Raw genomic sequence first — 11171 nt, 5'->3', positions numbered from 1 at the left:
TAGAGAGATTCAGATGGGGTATCATCTTTGTGAGTGTAGTGATGGAGATCTGGGTGAGACAACTGGTAGGGGTCTGTAGAGTGGCAGATAGTTTGTCCCAGGATGTTAGCGCAGCTTGTGTGGATGGAAGCAGGTGTGGAAAGGCAGGCCGGAGCCTATTGGGAATGCGGAATAAATCTGCAAGGGGGAGCGGGAGGGCTCGAGTCTGTTCATGGTCCACCCAACCTATCTGGGTGTTGACATCGAAATAGTGTTTAAGAGAAGCCAGGAGACAGGCTTCCTGATATAGAAGGATGTTAGGTAGATATAGACCTCCTAGTGCTTTAGGCAGGGTTAATTTAGAATATGCCAGGGAAGGCGGCTTCGAGGACCAAACATATCTAGTCATTATAGAGGAACAGGTCCGGAGGGCCTTCTTTGGAAAGTTATATGGGATCATGCGGAACAGGTACATTAATTTGGGGAGAAGAGACATTTTAAAAGCAGCCATATGGCCTAGCCAGGAGACCTCATAGGAGGCCCAGGATTTCGCCAGGGCCTCAAGCGTCTCTATTAGAGGGGAGAGATTGGAAGTGAAAACATTGGGAGTATGGGTTGGGATGTTAATACCAAGGTATTTTATTATGAGGTTCTGCCAATTATAGGGGTAAGATGATTGGAGGGCTGGCAAGGAGTGGGAAAGGTTGATGGGTAAGGCGTCTGTCTTAGTGGTGTTGAGCTTATAATAAGAAGCCTGGCTATATGCATCTAAAGTAGAGTGTAAGAGAGGAAGAGTGTGGATGGGATTAGAAATAAACAGGAGAACATCATCCGCAAAGAGACTTAATTTGTGTCGGGAAGATCCAAATTGCAATGCTGGAAAATGGGGATTATTCCGGATTGAGATGGCTAGAGGTTCAATTGAGAGGACAAATATTAGGGGAGAGAGGGTACACCCTTGTCTAGTACCATTGGTGATTGGAAAGGAGTCGGAGAGGAATCCATTGCTGAGCACCCGGGCCGTGGGGGAGCTATATAGCGCCAAAACAGAAGTCAAGATACGATCTCTAAAGCCAAAACGAAAAAGAACTTCACGCATATACGTCCAGTTCAGTCTATTGAAGGCCTTCTCGGCGTCTAAGGACAGCAAGAGAAGGCCTTGGTCATTTGAGAGTGAGTCAATCAAGTTAAAGACCCTGCGCGTATTATCTGACGCTTGTCTCCCAGGCACAAAACCAGTTTGGTCCGGGTGCACCAGCAATGGAAGGAATTGGTTAACACGTGTCGCAATCAGCTTGGCATATAGTTTAATGTCACAATTGAGCAGTGCTATAGGACGATAGTTGTGTACGTAAGCCGGGTCTTTGCCAGGCTTGGGGATGGTGACTATACGTGCTTCCAACAGTTCTCGTGGGAGGGTGCCTAGACTCGAGAACGCGTTGAATAGGGCAGTCAAATGGGGGGTAAGAATATCGTGGAAAGCAATATAGAAATCAGCAATAAACCCGTCAGGGCCAGGGGCCTTGTTTCGGGGAGAGGTTTTAATAGCTTTAGAGATTTCAGCAGGGGACCAAGGGGCATTAAGTGATGACAACTGCTCCTGGGTAAGAGTGGGAAAGGGAAGATCATCTAGAAAATAAGAAATAGAGAGAGGAGTGGGTTGGGGAGTTGAGGAGTCATCCAGCAAGTTGTAGAGTTTGGCATAGTATTGTGCAAAGAGGTTTGTTATGTCCTTAGGGTTTAAGACTTTTTGTTTTGAGGGGGAGTAGAGAAATTTAATTTTGTTTCTAGCTTGTTGGGCTCATAGTTTGCGGGCTAGCGGTCTACCAGATTTATTACCTAGGAGATAAAAATTTTGCCTCATCCTATGCAATGCCGCTTCTGTACGAGCAAGCAGCAGTTGTTGGAGACGGCTACGTACATTAGATATTTATTTTTTAAGAAGTCTGGAGGGATTAGCTATATTCTCTGCTTCGAGAGCAATCAGTTCATCTTCTAGTTTCGACTGTAATTGGAGGGCTTGTTTTTTGAGGGTGGCACCAGCCTGGATAGCCGCGCCACGAGTAACTGCTTTAAAGGCGCACCAGTGGTTCACAGTAGAGGTGTCTAGAGGGGAATTAGTAGCTAGATAGGAGTTTATGGAGTCAAGGATAAGTTTCTTGGACAAAGGGTTATTCAGGAGGAAAGGGTAGAGGCGCCACTGTCGTAAAGGGTGCTGGGTGTCATGAAGGTTCCATTTCCAGAGGACAGGGGCATGATCAGACCAGGGATTGGAAGGATATCTATATCCCTAGTTCTCTGTAGAGACCATTTGTCACACAGAATTAGATCTATTCTGGAATAGGAGTTGTGACCTAGGAATGTAATGTATATTCCCGTCCCGTGGGATTACAGGTTCTCCATATATCGTATAGATCAAATTCTGTGAGCAAATTGTGGAAGGCTAGGGAGGGGCCGGATTGGGCAGATGGGATGGGGTGAGAGGGATAGCGAGATTTATCTATTTTCGGGTCTAAAACTAAGTTATGATCCCCCAATATGACCAGAGAGCCTTTAAGCGATTTACATATCGTGAGGAAAAGTTTACGTAAAAACGGTACTTGGTTAGAGTTGGGGCATATAGGCAAACTAGTGTAGCTGGTTTATCGACAAGGAGGCCCGTTAAAATCAGGTATCGGCCATTTTTGTCCGAGATCTGAGAATGGAGGACAAAGGAAACATGTTTGCTAAACAGGATAGCCACCCCGTTGCATTTGAACGGGCCGTTTGCAAAGTATCCTACAGTGAAGTTGCTGTTTTTAAAAAGGGGAGGGTTAGCAAAGGTGAAATGGGTTTCTTGTAACGCAATTACATCAGCTTTTTGTTGTTGGAAAAAAGAGAGTGCCAATCTGCGTTTGTTAGGTGAGTTAAGTCCTTTAACATTAAGAGAGAGAAGATTCAACATTGGAAATACATGTCAGAAATGAAACAAAGAAATCTAGATAGAGCATTGTAGGTGGGAACATGTAAAAAATCAGAGTACCACAGTAAATGTAGAACAAAGAGGAGTCTGGAGCTCGGAAGGGAAAGGGGCAGGTGTCTGAACCAGGGAGTGGGGAAACAAAACAAAAAAAGGTCCGGTATATTGGCCCTGCATGACTACTGCAGGGGAGGGAGAACAAAAATACGGGAACTTGCAGTAGTATAGGAAGAGTTGGAGGCGGGCTGGCGGAGCAGACACCGCCACTTCAACATAACAACCTGAATAAATGCAAACATGTATAGTAAATCACGTGGAAAAACATGGATAAAAGCATAAGGGGCGAGAGCACAGGGTCGTCTGTAAGTATTACTAAGACAGAATAGCGCCCCTTAACAAATAAAACAAATCTAGATGACAACTAATAACATTGTAGAAGAAGAACCAATGAAAAACAAGAAAAAGAGTGAACCTGTAACACATAAACCTGGATAAGAATAGGCAAATGAAATGAGCAGCAACGTCAGTAGGGCTTCCCATCTCAGTAGAGGGAAAGGTGTCTAAAGCCTCAGAGGGCCAAAACACAATTGGAAGGACCTAACATAACTATCACATAGCTCAGGTATTAGACCAGTCGTGGCGTACAGCAGAAGTACGCGGCGGTGCAGTCCAACAACAATTTAACTCCCGCATCTAGGGAGGATACGATGAAGGTAGAATCCTCGTAGGTAATTATCAATTTAATAGGGAATCCCCAATGGTACATGTCATGTGATCTGAGGGCGAGAGTGATGGGTGCAAGGGCCCGCCTCTTTGCGATGGTGACAGCAGAGAAGTCCTGAAAATTTGAAGACCCCCTAAGGTATCTGAATTTTTGGATTCTCTAGCGGCTCTCATGATACGTTCCTTAACGGGAAAGAAATGGACACGGAGGAGGGTGTCTTTAGGGAGGTCAGAAGAAACGGTGCGAGGTCTAGGAAGGCGGTGGATGCGGTCGATCAGGAGCTCTGCAGAGTCCGCAGCAGGGAGTAATTTTTTGAATAAAGCTGTGGCATAGGGTTCTAGCTCAGAGTTGGTGACCGAGTCCGGTATGCCCCTGATCTTGATGTTGTTTCGTCGCGACCTGTCCTCCATATCCGCCATCTTTGATTTAAACTGGTCCAGCTCCCGTTGCTGGAGGTCATGGGAGGAGACTAGTTCGTTAATTGATGTAACAAGTTCTTCAACCTTGCGTTCCAGGTGGTCAGTTCTGTTCCCTATTGCTACCAGCTCGGTCTTGACCTCTCGGACAGCAGAGGTCAGGTCTTTGGAGAGTTCTGACTTGAAGGCAGCCAAAATCTGGCAGAGGTATCTCACTGTCAAGGGTGCACAGATTCACAGTCAACTCCTGAAACCGTGAGAGTGGAGGACAGGAGATTCGACATCCCAGGATCCGGCATGGTAGATGGAGTGAGGGCGCTTTGTAAAGGGGAGATCTGAAGGGGTTTCTGGGGGGGGGGGATTTTAGGAGGCACCAAATCTTTGTTCTTTTTTGGAGGCATTCCTCGACGCCAGGGAAGTATCCAGATGTTGAAAAGAGGTGCACCGACAGAACGGGGACTGAACAGAGGATATATGTGAAACAGGAGCACTCAGTCACATTGGCAATCAATACATGTTTATTAAGTGAACAGAAGTGGCGGTGGAGGGAGTGAGCAGCTCTCACATTTCGGGGTTAACTCCCTTAGGCACCCAGAGGGTTGTAGGGCAGTTAGCTTGAAAATGTGGCAGGGCCGTAGATGAGTGACACCAGTACAGAGATCAGCTCCGCACCAGGGGGGAGAAAGTCCAACGTGGAGAAGCGAAGCTAAAGATGCACAGGACACTTTGTCTTGCTGGTTGCCTCTAATACAGTGGGGAATGAGCCGACAGGAGCGGCCACTTTCCTCTCCGGGGCCCTCTGGAGGGCAGCTCCTAGTAGAGAGACGGGCCACTGGAGTGAGGGGTAGATGTGCGTCGGACCTGCGAGAGACAAGGACGCCAGTTCCAGCAGCGCTATATCGGGAGGAACTATTCAACGGGAGCACCCCGTCACAGGAGCAGATGGTAGCAGGGAGAGGCATACCAGCACTGATCCTCCAAGCCGGGAATGTGGCACTTGTGGGCAGGCACGAGGACCGGAGTCCACAGTGCCTTGGCTGTGACAGGGCACAGGTAGTTGGGCTGTGGAGCAAAGTCTCGATTGTGCAGGGCCTCAGAGGGGTGAGTGAGCAGGCACACTGGTGGGGAGAGGCAGAAGCAAGTGAAAATGCAGGGGGACGCTGGTTACAGAGTGCATAGGAGGGTCTGGCACTGAAGAAAGCTCTGAACTTACAGTTTGGGTGTACCAAGATGGCTGCCGCCGGGAGCACAGGCAGGAGAACTCCTGGAATAACTGCAGCAGCTGAGGGCTGAGAGGCAGAGGCAAGTGAAATTGCAGGGGAACACTGGTTACAGAGTGCATAGGAGGGTCTGGCACTGAAGAAAGCTCTGAACTCACAGTTTGGGTGTACCAAGATGGCCGCCGCCGGGAGCACAGGCAGGAGAACTCCTGGAATAACTGCAGCTGCTGAGGGCTGAGAGGGCGCCAACCCACTTCCAAGTGTGCCCGAGGGGTCTGTGGAGGTAGGAGGTGAAGTGCCCACAGGTTGGAGCAGGCAGGGGAGCAGCCACAGGTCCCGTTTTGGCCGTGATCCGGTCCCGGAGCATGTTTCCGGGGAGGCCTTCAACTCGAGGCCCCGGATTCAGGGTAAGGAGTAGGCCCCAGGCAGGGAGCTGTGTAAAAATCAACTCTGCGGTACCCCCGTGCACAGAGCGGTATCCACAGCCGTGGGCAGAGCTGAGCCAGAGTAAATAACCACAGGGGTCTGCAGTAATAGGTGGTTTTTAACCCCGAGGGTGCAGGAGCTCTAATAAATCACAGCCACTCAGAGCTGCATCCAGGCCACGCCCCCCTCACAGCCTAATTTTAATTTACTGTAGGATCTTCCTCTTCACATGTTTATACTTTTCAATTTTTCACTGTTTGGTTAAGCGTCCTGACCTAAATTAATTATGAGAGTGAAAGGGAATTAGCTCTGTTTTCAATAAATGTATGGGGCACTATACATCTACCAGTTGGACCCATCTTGCTGCAAATGTAACATTTTCACAACTTAACTTACAGAATTTAATTTAAACAGGCTTGGAGATACCATTAGGCAGTTTAGGACAGCTCCCTGGAGTGCTGGTAATAGGGGTCTAGTTGAGACCTTCCCAAGTGGTTTCAGATGGCTGGATATTGCCTAAATGAGAGTATAGTGAGGAGAAAAACTTCTGGTGCAAATGTTGCTCCTATAGGCAATAGATGTAAGCTCCGGAACCTGTCTCTGGGACAGCATTTCAGACATTGCACTGACCATGCACTGAGCTTAAGATATGTACTTGATTAAAATGAAAGCCTGACCGGCAATTTGTATTTTGGGCATATCCAACTGTTCAAATTTTTGGCCCTGATGCTGAGTCACATACTGCTGCATCCGCAGCTGGATTTGCATCTTATGCTAATACTGTAGCCAATTTTCTAAAAACTGAGACTCCCACCTACAGCATCTTAAAACAGTATATTTCAGTCTTCAAGCATTTTTAGATGCACCATCAATCACATCATCAAAATGTTCATCAGTGTTATGGTAGGTTAAGTTTCTACATCTGCGTATGGCCTCCTCTACAAATGGTTGTTTGTCTTTGGATACAGTTGCTGTTAGCAACATACCCATCTTGGCTTAGCCACACCCTTGTTACCATCCACGGATGTACACTAAAATCCACAGATCTTGAATCCGATTCTGTACTGCATCTCAGAGTAGTAAAAATAGGGATGCATGTGCTGTGCGACTTACAGATGTGTCATCATACATCTTGCCTCAATATGCCATGCAGTGTCGGTTTAAGGTGTGGGCAGGCAGGGTGGGCACGCAGGGTGGCCACCCGGGATGCTGCAGCCTGAGGTCATGGCTGCAGTCATCCCACCAGATCCCCCCCGCTACCCACACTGCACTGTCCACCTCCTGCAGGCTGCTACCCACTACTGACTTCTACCCAGCTTCATGTTGCGGGGAAGTAAAGTAAGAAGTGGCTGTAGAGATCATTAGGAGCCAGAGAACCTTCTGCCACAGCTGCTCCTGGTGAGTGATGGGACACACACAGACACACACACTCTCCCTCTCTCTATATAGGTGCTTTACCTGGTGCAACATGTGTAAAGGGTTTGGCTTGACCTGGCACAACGAGTATAAGGGGATTGACCTGGCACAACGTGTATAAAAAGCTCTACCTGACACAAAGTGTATAAGGGGCTCTACCTGGTACAATGTGTGTAAGGTGCTCTACCTGGCACAATGTGTGTAAAGGGCTATACCTGGCGCAACAAGTTTAAGGGTCTCTACATGGCACAATGTGTGTAAGGGACTCTACCTGGCAAAATGTGAATAAGGGGCTCTACCTGGCATAACATTTACAATGTGCTATACCTGGAACAATGTGTGTAAGGGGCTCTACCTGGCACAATGTATGTAAGGATCTCTACCTCGTGTAATTTGTGTAAGGGTCTCTACCTGGAGTAACATGTGTATGGGGCTCTACCTGGTGTAACATGCATAATAGGGACTCTACCAGGTGTAATGTGCATAAAAGGGTCTCTACCTACCGTTATGTGTATAAGGGACTCTGCTTTATGGTGTAATGCAAGTAAGGGGATTTAAAATGGCATAATGTGTATAAAGGGTACCACTGTGTTGTCTAATGTGATTGACAGACACTACTGTGCAGTGTAATGTGAATTGGTACTATTTTGTGGCCATGCCCCTTCCCCATAAAGCCATGCCTCTATATTTTTTAGCACCTCCAGCGCACGCTGTCCCTGTTTTGAAAGGAGGGGCACCAAAAGAAACATTTGCCCTGGGCACCACAAGGTCTCGAACCAGCCCTGATGCCATGTAGTGCGAGATGCCTGGTGTGAGTGAGCTGACAGGTCCTGTGAAACTCTAAAAGAAAAAATTGGAGAAAAAAAACTTATCCGGCGCATTTCATCACTTCCTGGGTCTGATAGACTTCATAGATTTTCACCATTTAAAGGTAAATTGCCATAAAAATTAATAAATAAGTATATATAGTGAAGTACAGTTTTAATATAAGACACATACAGTATATATACACGGGTCTGGGACTCCAGGTCGACAACAAAAAGGTCGACACACCTTAGGCCGACATGGACAAAAGGTCGACATGGACAAAGGGTCGACAGGAACAAGGTCGACATGGAAAAAGGTCGACATGGAAAAAGGTCGACATTCTTTTTGTTTATTTTTTTGTGTCGTTTTCTTCGTAGAGTGACCGGGAACCCCAATTAGTGCACCGCATCCCCTCGCATGTCTCGCTTCGCTCGCCATGCTTCGGGCATGGTGCCTTCGCTTCGCTCGACACAGATTACCGTTCCAATCGTAGTCCACGTGGATCGTTAAGTATGAAAAGGTTCCAAAAAAGAAAAAAATTGTGAAAAACTAATGTCGACCTTTTTCCATGTCGACCTTGTTCCTGTCGACCTTTTGACCATGTCGACCTAAGGTGTGTCGACCAATTGGTGCCGACCTAAGGTGTGTCGACCTTTTTGTTGTTGACCTGGAGTCCGGATACCATATACACACACAAAAACATTAAAAGGTTAGATATGAGAAAGATCCCAAAGCATCATAAATAGTGGGTAATTACCGGATCGATAAGAACTGTGGCCAAACAGTTCTTATAAGCATATAGATTTGATATAGGAGTTCCAGATAGTCCCACAAAACCTTGCTTGATCACACTGGATACCGGTCACTCACTCCGCTGGTGCTGCGTATGACCACTGTTGGAACACCAATGTATTTCCACCCCGTGCTGGGGTCTTTTTCAAGGTGCAAGTCAGAATACTGATCTATCCAACAGATGAGGTACCTAAATGTCCATACACCAATCAAAATCTTACGAAGCGCAGCTGAACCCTATACATAATTTTGCCTACATGTCCCATGGTCCCCTGCTGCGCACGTCACTTCCTATTACACATCCAATGTGTATTCAGGGTACCATGGCAATCCATCATCCAATCGCAGTCGGGCGCCAGGTGCCGCAACGTCATGTCTGGTCTCCGAGTTCAGCGTCAAACACTACTTTGGGTTACATTTGGGTAATTTATGAAACACACATCCACGTTACTTTCAATAGTTTGTTTGGCCTTCTCCCACCATATGTATATCGGCAGAGCTATGGACTGTGTATCCACTAATTCTATTCAGCCACAATATCTCTTCCGGTGACGTGATTAGTAAACAAACGATTGTATCCAGTATATTTTCATTCATGCATCAAACAGGAGTTCCTTATAAATTAGAGATGGTTAAGAAACAATTAAAACAATAAATTACATTCATAATAGATTATTTTCTGATTATCATTTAACATTGTTTGTGAATTTTCTTTTTTAAATACAGCTTACAAAAACCACTTGACTAATCTGCCTGGTTTGAGGGTAAACTCTGTTAGCATCGGGCATCTTTTTTGCAGAAATTACATATTATTTGCATTGCTATGCAAATAGGAAGAACAAGGAGACTGCTGATTAAAATGATATGTGGCATGAATACATTATCTGTGCATCTGCGGCTCTAGAATGGTACATAAAAGTGTTTTCAGGGAAAACTCTGTAATGTACCATTTCATATGCAGTTACAGTTGAGGTCGCACACAGAATATAGGCATGCTGCATGTCATTTATATAAATAGCAAATAAGACAATTTTTTAATGGAAAAAGTTGCATGTAAAGACACCCGACGCTACTGAGTGACACCACGGCATGACTAGAAGGGCAGTTTAACATGCAGGTAGACTAGATGTAAGTCGACACAACTGCAGACGCATAAGCAGTCTTACAAAATTTTCCAACTCTGCATGAAGCATTAACCCTGCGTCCACCTCTAAATCATGCTCTTTGTCAGATTCTCCCAACTTTAGTGCACGAAGATGGTCCATCTTATGGGTGTGTTATAGAAGTGGAGATGTTGCCCATTGCAACTAGTCTAGAACAGTCATGTCAAACTCATGGTCATCCAGCTGTTGTGAAACTACAAGTCCCAGCATGCTTTACCAGCTGATCATCAGTGGAAGGTTTGCTGGCCAAGCATCCTGGGACTTGTAGTTTCACAACAGCTGGAGGGCCACGAGTTTGACATGCCTGCTCTAGAAGAAAACAGTTAGAATCTGATTGATTGCTGTGGAAAGCATTTCCACTTCTATAAACGCGTACTTTAGTAAATATATCCCCTAGTTAGCCATGCATAACGGTGCAAACAATATTTCTGTTCTATTGAATTGTCGTTTGAAGTCCTAAATTTCTCAATTTCTTAACTATATTTATCTCAACAAATAAATTCCATTTTTAGATGTACTAAGTATGTAAATAGTTAATTGCTTAGTTATTGAAGTTTATTTTTCTGTTGTGCTTCATTGTTTAGCTTATGAATATGACATAATGTCATTATCATTACAAATACTTGTCATAGAAGCTGTTCACATGTAACTCAGATTGTTTAGTCCATATTAATGTGTGCGATAATATACTATGACAGCTCTTAGAAACAAGACCCTTGAGAACAGCCCTATTGCACTTATGCGTTCAATGAGTGAGTTATAATAAAAATAATGTCCTAATGTTTCATAAAGAGAAAAGAAAACCAAGATTCAGTGATCCCTTGAAACACGCTCCCTTGGCGCAGTAAGTGTTGTCATTTTTCTCATGTTATAGCTTTTGTTAGTAAAGAATAGAATTATACCAAGGTCACTTTTAATAACTGTCTTAAGCTCTGATAAGTGGTCAGACTTATTGACAAAAAAAATCAAGAAAGCTAAAGGAAAGCTGATCTAGTAAAAAACATAGAGATTATTATTGATAGGAGTCTATTAGTATTGATATAAGTTTGATGAGTATTTTGCATCAATATCCATCTCTGCTGGTGACAAATACTGTCAGCGGCAATTAATTTTTTTCTCCTTGACCAGGACACCATTGCTGTACTTCATTTTGTAAAACTCGTCACATAATAATGAGTGGACTAGAAAAGTGCTATAATGTATCTTTTATTTACAATTAGAAAATAATTACAATATACTAAAATATTTATTGTGTAAATGTTTGCAGAA

At 45.0% G+C, this 11171-nt stretch overlaps 1 long non-coding RNA gene across 1 annotated transcript; it reads left to right on the top strand.

Moving 5' to 3' along the window:
* The first annotated feature begins 5473 nt into the window (after positions 1 to 5473).
* Positions 5474 to 10749, top strand: LOC134928061 (uncharacterized). The gene is made up of 3 exons (XR_010177817.1): positions 5474 to 5581; positions 7836 to 8071; positions 10695 to 10749. It is a non-coding gene; the product is annotated as an uncharacterized LOC134928061 (long non-coding RNA).
* The last annotated feature ends 422 nt before the right edge of the window (positions 10750 to 11171 follow it).

This window comes from Pseudophryne corroboree, chromosome 5, assembly GCF_028390025.1.
Source record: "Pseudophryne corroboree isolate aPseCor3 chromosome 5, aPseCor3.hap2, whole genome shotgun sequence".
Classification (NCBI taxonomy): Eukaryota; Metazoa; Chordata; class Amphibia; order Anura; family Myobatrachidae; genus Pseudophryne; species Pseudophryne corroboree.
The sequence above is the reverse complement of the archived record's forward strand: the minus strand, read 5'-3'. Positions and strand labels throughout refer to the sequence as shown.